We start from the raw sequence: 7,517 nt of genomic DNA on the forward strand, positions 1-7,517 counted from the left end.
TATGGTAGAGTTGGAGAAGGGTTGGGAAAATAGAACCCAAATGATCAAGGGGGTGGAGTGACTCTTCCAGCGGCGCTGACTTGCTGACATTGAGGGGGCCCAGAATTACATCCCATGACCCGCTCCTGCCCATTGCACCAGTGCTCTCCTATCAGCGGCAGGGATTGGGGAGCGCAGAGGGTGATTTTCACTCTCTGCATGTTCTGCCCCCATCTCATGAGTGAGCCTTTGCCTAGCAGTAACAACAACAACAACAACAACAACAACAACATATTATTTATACCTCGCCCATCTGGCTGGGTTTCCCCAGCCACTCTGGGCAACTCCCAACAGAATATTAAAAACACAATAAAACATCAAATGTTAAAAACCTGAAGCTGAGGCTCCAATACTTTGGCCACCTCATGAGAAGAGAAGACTACCTGGAAAAGACCCTGATGTTGGGAAAGATGGAGGGCACAAGGAGAAGGGGACGACAGAGGACGAGATGGTTGGATAGTGTTCTCGAAGCTACCAGTATGAGTTTGACCAAACTGCGGGAGGCAGTGGAAGACAGGAGTGTCTGGCGTGCTCTGGTCCATGGGGTCACGAAGAGTGGGACACGACTAAATGACTAAACAACAACAACAACAACAACAACAACAACAAACAGGGCTGCCTTCAGATGTCTTCTAAAAGTCAGATACAGTGATACCTTGGGTTATGAACAGTCCTGCTTATGGATGCTTTGGGTTATGAACTCCAAAAACCCAGAAGTAGGTGTTCCGGGTTATGAAATTTGCCCCGGGATACGAACGCAATCTGCTTCTGGGGCCGCTGCAGGTTAAGAACGGACTTCCAGAACAAATTAAATTCATACCCTGAGGCACCACTGTAGTTGTTTATTTCTTTGACATCTGATGGGAGGGCGCTACTAGCGAGAAGGCCCTCTGCCTGGTTCCCTGTAACCTCACTTCTCACAGTGAGGGAACCTCCAGAAGGCCCTCAGAGCTGGACCTCAGTGTCCGTGATGGAATATGGGGGTGGAGACACTCCTTCAGGTATACTGGGCCAAGGCCGTAGCGGGGGATGGCAACCCCTTCAATATTGGGGTGGGGACTCGGTCCTCTGCCCACAGATATTGAGGGGGCCAAAGCCCCTTCTGCCCCCTAGAGTTGGTGACCCTGGATTCTCCTATGGGGAAATGTTGAAGCATTTGGGATGTTAAACCACAGAGCCTAGGACTTGCGGATCAGAAGGTCGGCGGTTCGAATCCCTGCGACGGAGTGAACTCCCATTGTTCAGTCCCTGCTCCTGCCAACCTAGCAGGTCGAAAGCACGTCAAAGTGCAAGTAGATAAATAAGTACCACTCCGGTGGGAAGGTAAACGGCATTTCCAAGCGCTGCTCTGGTTCGCCAGAAGTGGCTTAGTCATGCTGGCCACATGACCCGGAAGCTGTAGGCTGGCTCCCTCAGCCAATAAAGCGAGATGAGTGCCGCAACCACAGAGTCGTCCGCGACTGGACCTAATGGTCAGGGGTCCCTTTACCTTTACCTAACTTAGAGAAAAGGCAAGTAAGGGGTGACATGATAGGAACTGAGGGAACTATGCACGGCATGTAGAAAGTGGCAAGAGAAATGTCCCCCCTCCCTCTCATAAAACTAGAACTTTTGGGCATCCAATGAAGATGAAAGTTGGAAGTTACAGCAGGAGAGAGGCAACTGTGGTTGTCAACTGTGAGAACAGGATTCTGCATGAGATGGGCCATTGGCCTGTTCCAACAGACTCTTCTCATGTTCTTATAAACCTGGGACCTTCTGCATCAAACCTCTACCACTGAAGCTCTAACTCCCAAATGGTACGGAACTTTATTTTCCATGTCATAAACACTCTTCTGTCTAGTTACTATGCCTTCCTTTGATTCTAGAACGTCTCCAATGCTTATAGCACAAATGGCTTCCTGTTTACACAGAAGTTTAATGGGACTTGCCTTCAATTAAGCAGGCATACAGAATTGCAGCATTAGCTTTCAACCTAGTGATCTTCATAGGATGTGTAGAGAGAGAGCCAAGCAGAGCTCTGTTTTCTAAGGAGATATAATTCTGCAGTGCAAAAAGGCATCTGCTTGCATGGCTGAAGGTCTTGGACTATGCTTCTGGACTGTGGAAAGTGCTCTCTTTCCTTTCAACCAATATGTTTTATTTATTATAGCATCCAGTAGCGATTTCACATCTTTCTATGGGAATATATGGATTCCAAAATTGATTTAAATCCACCGTTTCCCTCCCTTCTTCTTGGTGATTTTGACTACTGATTTAAGATCAGAATCCTTGGCATGTTGTTGTTGTTAAAATTTGTATACCCTTCAACTGAAGATCATGGGATGGTTCACAACATAATGACACAAAAAAGAAAAAGAAGCACAAACAATACCCCCCACAGTTTAAAAAGCCATAGTTCACTTAGCTAAATCTCTGGAAGTAGAGGAATGTTTTTGCTTGGCACCTAAAGATATTGTTACGAAAGCCAGGTGCCTGTCCCTCTCTCTGCCAAGCAGTGCCAAGAACCCGTGGGGTCCCTGCCACACACACAGGGTCTGTGCCCCTTTGGAGAACAGAAGACACTGCAGAAACTGTCGTGCTTTAAGAAATATGGTTTATTCACCTATTTACACCTTCAGTCTGCATAGAGGAAGTCTAGGTCTTACAGCATGCCCATTTCCAGACGCAACAGGGCAGACACCTTCAGGCAGGGGTGATCAGCCTTCTTTATGGTCCAGCTCTCACTTTCATACATCACTACTGGAAAAACCATAGCTGTAGGTCTTTGATCTACAGGTGTCAATTTCAAAATGTCTATATAAGGCCTTGGGCGCCATTGTTCTGGGTTCCTCCTCCTTTCCTGCATGTGAGGGGAGCACCCTATTGCAACAGATCAATAAAGATCAAGTTTACTATATGCTTTGCTTCTCAGTATTCTCTGGTTGTCCTCTGTTATTTCTCCTACCAATAGGGAACCTATGTAAGGACTCTATATGGGCTCTTGGATACCCCATAAGGGAAAAAGGGCAGAGATTTTGTTTACAACACAACCACATCCAGCTATTTAACAGCACTGTTAAAAATCCAGTACAGAGTAGGTGGAAAAATTCTCCTTGCCCAGTGTGCAGGCAAGGAAAAAAAAATGCCCGGGGTTTTTCTAGTGGATTTCCCACAGGTTTCTAGTTGGTCACTTGTGAGAACAGGAGGGTGGATTAGATTCGCCATTGGCTTGATTCAGCAGGCTCTTCATATGTTCTTTATTTGATATTGTAATTCTAATTTGTGTTCCAGAGGAGTAGTTTATTATCCTTTTACTTGTTGCTTTGTCTGAGAAATCTCACCCCCTCACTTTTAATTCCAAAGCAGCTTTCTCTGGTGGTGACAGTAGCAGTTGAGGAGTGCTTGGCGAAAAGACTTGTCAATTTAAGACATTTTGCTCCAGCCTGTTGCCTTTCCAGATGCGTTGATTTAGCATCCGGCATCGTGCACCCGCTTCGCTCTAGTCTCTTAGGCTGTTTGGCTACAGGCTCTGACTCAAACCTAGACCTTCCTGTCACTGACGTGCAGGAAGAGTGCATAGAGGGGCTTGTGTGCACGCTGGCTGTCTCTCACATGCCAGGAACATTTGCCTCTTGGGCATCAGGGTTGGCTGTTTATTAAGGTGGGGCAAGGCAGGGCAGAGAGCTACATACATGCTGCAGCACTCCATAATCTGTAGACTAGTAAAAATCCGGTTGCAAATGGATTCAAGGAATGCAGATATTATGCCTGAAGGATGCTTTCAACCTCAAAGTAGGCGAAAGCAACCTCTCTCTCCATCTCTCCTCCACTTCCACTTCACCTCCAAAGTGTTCTCTTCTTTGTTTTGTATTTAGCAGGGCAGAACTAGGCTCTTCACCCCCAGCCTCCTTCCAAGCACCAGGAACAATACAAAAGCCTGGGTACAAAAAATAAATAAATCCTCAAGACTCTGATGGGCTGAGGGAAGTTGGAGTTCATCTTAAGAGCTTCAGGTTGCCCATCTGTGCATTAAAAAATGCCAAGACTGAAGGAATGGGTTTCCCAAATCTAAAGCCTGACTGTGCAGTCAGTCTGAAACGGGCCCCAAAATCCCAATTTTTCCTTCTCCAAGGGTTCATTAGCTAAAAAGGTTGAGCCAATGTATAACAGGAACCCAGCTGTATAAACAAAGCCCTCTCCTTTATCAGTCTGTGACGCTTAATAGATGGTCTTGTCAGTTCCGAAGTGGAGACGGGACGGCAGAGCTGGCGCTTATCTTATCTTGAAGGTTGTAAATATCCTGACACACTGATGCACAGACTCTGCAAGACAGGGTCTGTCAGCCCCCACGGCTGGAGATAGAGATGGCATCAAGGGAAACTCCTATAGTTGAGTGACCCTCCTAACCCCAAGATAAAAGTACAGGAACAGGAACATCTGTTTATGTTCATGGATGTCAACTTACGTGTAATAACGTACAAGGCTGGATTCCTGGGGAAGGGGGCGAGGGTGCCTGGAGGATATATATACTGTGTGAAATTTCTCTTGCTTTTGTGCTTGCTGTGAACCTATCACGCAGTGCCTTCTGCTATCCAGAGAGCAGAATAAACTCTTTCTCTGAACCAACCTCGGTGTCATTTGACTCCTTCCTCCCTGCTCTGGGAGCAACGCTCACCCTACCAATCAGTAAAGTCTAATAAGGCTACAAGACCACTTCCCTACTTTTGCTGTAGCGTGAATCTACCATATGCAAGCATCCAACACATTGGAAACTAGAAGAAGGTAACCAGACGTAGGCCCTACGTGACTCCAGCCCTAGTTTTCCTGTGACAGCCATATATATATATATAAAAGGCACCCAAAAAGCAAGTCGTTTTCACAAAGGCTCACACTACATTACCAGTAACCATGACACTTGATGCAAGGGCAATCTTCCATCTTTCTGTCATCTCCTAAATGGGAGGTTTCTCTTCTTGGAAGGTCAATTTTAGCATCCCCAAGCAATGCTTGTTGCGTAGGTAATAGCAGCTGATATCTGCGGGTTGCCAGATGGCAATCAAATGTGAGGGTGTTGCGTAGACGTAACCGCAATCTGATAGAATGTCTCCCAAGCTTATTTTTCAAGGAAAGCACCCAGAATCACGTCTCTTCCCTCACTTCAATCTTTTATTTCGATGGGCTTGAAAACTCCCTTCTGCTTCGCTTTTTGATTAGTGGTCTTTGTTCTCTTCAAAACTCTTCTTCTCAGGCCAAGAGGGGTCTTTGAAATATCTCTGCAAAAGAAAGTTTCACAGAGAAATGAAAATGATCTTGCTGTGCTTATAAAATTAGGTTTCGTTTATTTCTATATTTTTTTTTTTGAGGTGTGAGGAGGAGGAAAGATTTCCATCTGTTGAGAAATAGATACCAAGCTTCAGGAAAATCTTGTATAAAAATTTGTGCACAGAGATTTCCCCGCCCGCCCCTCCCTTGCAATGTTCCTTCACTTAAGACAGGGTTATTTGCATTTTCCAACACAACGTTCAAAATATGGTAGCAAAAGATCTGAGCAATAATCAAGGTGTAATTGATTCAATTGCGCAGAGAGACACATTTTGCTATTGTCAAACAGCATTATTATTGCACTTTGACGGTGCTTTCTCAAAAGATGTTTCAAATGTGTTATGAGTACCCAACATCGGTCTATGCTATGATGGGGCTTTAAACATGTTCACTTCTCCATATTTATTAGCTTTTTCTTCTGCTTAAGTTTTACATCACATTCTCAAGTTTGCAAAAGGAAAAAGGAATTACCCTTTCTTCTTTTTCCTACTTTTCCCAGACTGTACACATACCAAATAGAAAAACCTTCAGGTTAGGACTTCTTTTCTATATGGGAAAAGCAAGGGGGGAAATAAGCAAGGGAAAGGAGGAGCCATGCATTTCCTGAGTATTCTAATCAGCAAATGTCAGGTGGTTTAAGGACTTACCTAAGGTGGGTGGGACTTCCACATCATGCTTTGCTTGGGGATATTCAGTGGTGCTTTTGTCTGGCTGGCTCCCAAATTCTGCAGTTGTGAAATTTGTCCAACTGTAATTGTAATAATAAAATTTAAGGTCTTATATATATAAAATAAATGTTCATAAATGTACCAACCAAGCACGTACATAATCAGCACAGGAAGACCAACATGAAACCATTTTGACTCCCAAACTGACCAAATGTTTTCTCTGCAAGGAGGGAAGGGGGTCAGGGAGCCTTCCCATTGTCTCAGGAATTGGGAAATCACCATCTCAAAGGGTGACAGACTACCAGGAAAGGCAATCAGATAAGGCATTATCAGATAACCTGACAGACAGGAAAAACAACATTCAAATTTCTGTTGTAGACCACCTTTTCTGTGATGTAGGTATGATGTTTGTGGGGGGTGGTCTTGGGTTACACCCCTTCTGTGATGTATATATGATGTATGGAGGGGTGGTCTTGAGCTCCAGGGTAGGGAATTTAAAATGTCTATATAAGGGCAGGCACACCTGGGTTCTGGGGCCTCCATTCCTGCGTGTGAAGGGAGCACCCTGTTGCAAAAGATCAATAAAGATCAGGCTTACTAGCTGGTTTGCTTCTCAATATTCTCTGGTTGGCCTCTGTTGTTTTCTCCTACCAATAGGGAACCCACATAAGGACTCTATACGGGCTCTTGGATACCCATAAGGGGAAAAGGGCAGATTTTGTTTACAACATAATATTTAAGGGGGTTTGAACAACCCCTTTGCAAGGAGTTGATCCTTCAGTGAGGCAGCAGCTGTGCTTTGGAACTCCTTTTCAGCAGGTACCAAAAAGAGTACAATGAATACACCTGCTTGATCTCAATAGACAGGGAGTTCTGAAGTGCAGGTGCCGCCACATGAAGCAAGCAAGTTTTTCCAAATGAATTTCGGAGGGTGGCTGTGTTTTGGATCACATGCATTTTTTTAGAAAGTGCAAATTAAGTAAGTTCACCTTGGAATCCGATGGAATCCGATTTCTGTTCCTGCCTGTGAGTCCTTGTGTCCCCTCTCACATACTCCCTGAATGGTGTGTGTGCGTTTCAGTCTTCAATAACAAATTCAAGGTCAGAGAAGGACAATGGCGCCATGACAATTAACATCATCATTCCCTTCTGATATAAACTTGGTGAGCAGCGTGGGAAAGCGACACACCCTAAGAACCAGACCGCACATGCATTATGAATGAAACGGTTTGGGATTGCTTAGCGAGGGAGGGGCCGGGGCAGGATATGAATTTTGCAAATAAATGAATAAAATGGCTGAAATCATGTTTCCGTTCCTTGTTCTCAAAGGTTAAGACTGCCAGGCTTTTCCACATCAACATGCCACTGCATTGCAGTGCATTTAGCTGAAGCGATCTGACTACCCTCTAGTAAGATCTTTTAAATCCCAAGATAATACAGAGAGGCTTCAAGTTGTATCCTTTCAGAATGTCAACCATCTGCATGCACTGCTTGAATGATGAGGCT

The 7,517-nt window shown here is 44.8% G+C and overlaps 1 long non-coding RNA gene across 1 annotated transcript; it reads right to left on the reverse strand.

The window, feature by feature from the left end:
• Nucleotides 1–5,118: 5,118 nt before the first annotated feature.
• On the reverse strand, nt 5,119–6,580 carry LOC310674432. Its single transcript, XR_014509593.1, has 3 exons — nt 6,192–6,580; nt 5,991–6,091; nt 5,119–5,294 (listed from the first exon to the last, which is right to left on the reverse strand). It is a non-coding gene; the product is annotated as an uncharacterized lncRNA (long non-coding RNA).
• Between the last annotated feature and the right edge of the window lie 937 nt (nt 6,581–7,517).

This window comes from Podarcis tiliguerta (genome assembly GCF_965153285.1).
Source record: "Podarcis tiliguerta genome assembly, chromosome: 3".
Taxonomy (NCBI): domain Eukaryota; kingdom Metazoa; phylum Chordata; class Lepidosauria; order Squamata; family Lacertidae; genus Podarcis; species Podarcis tiliguerta.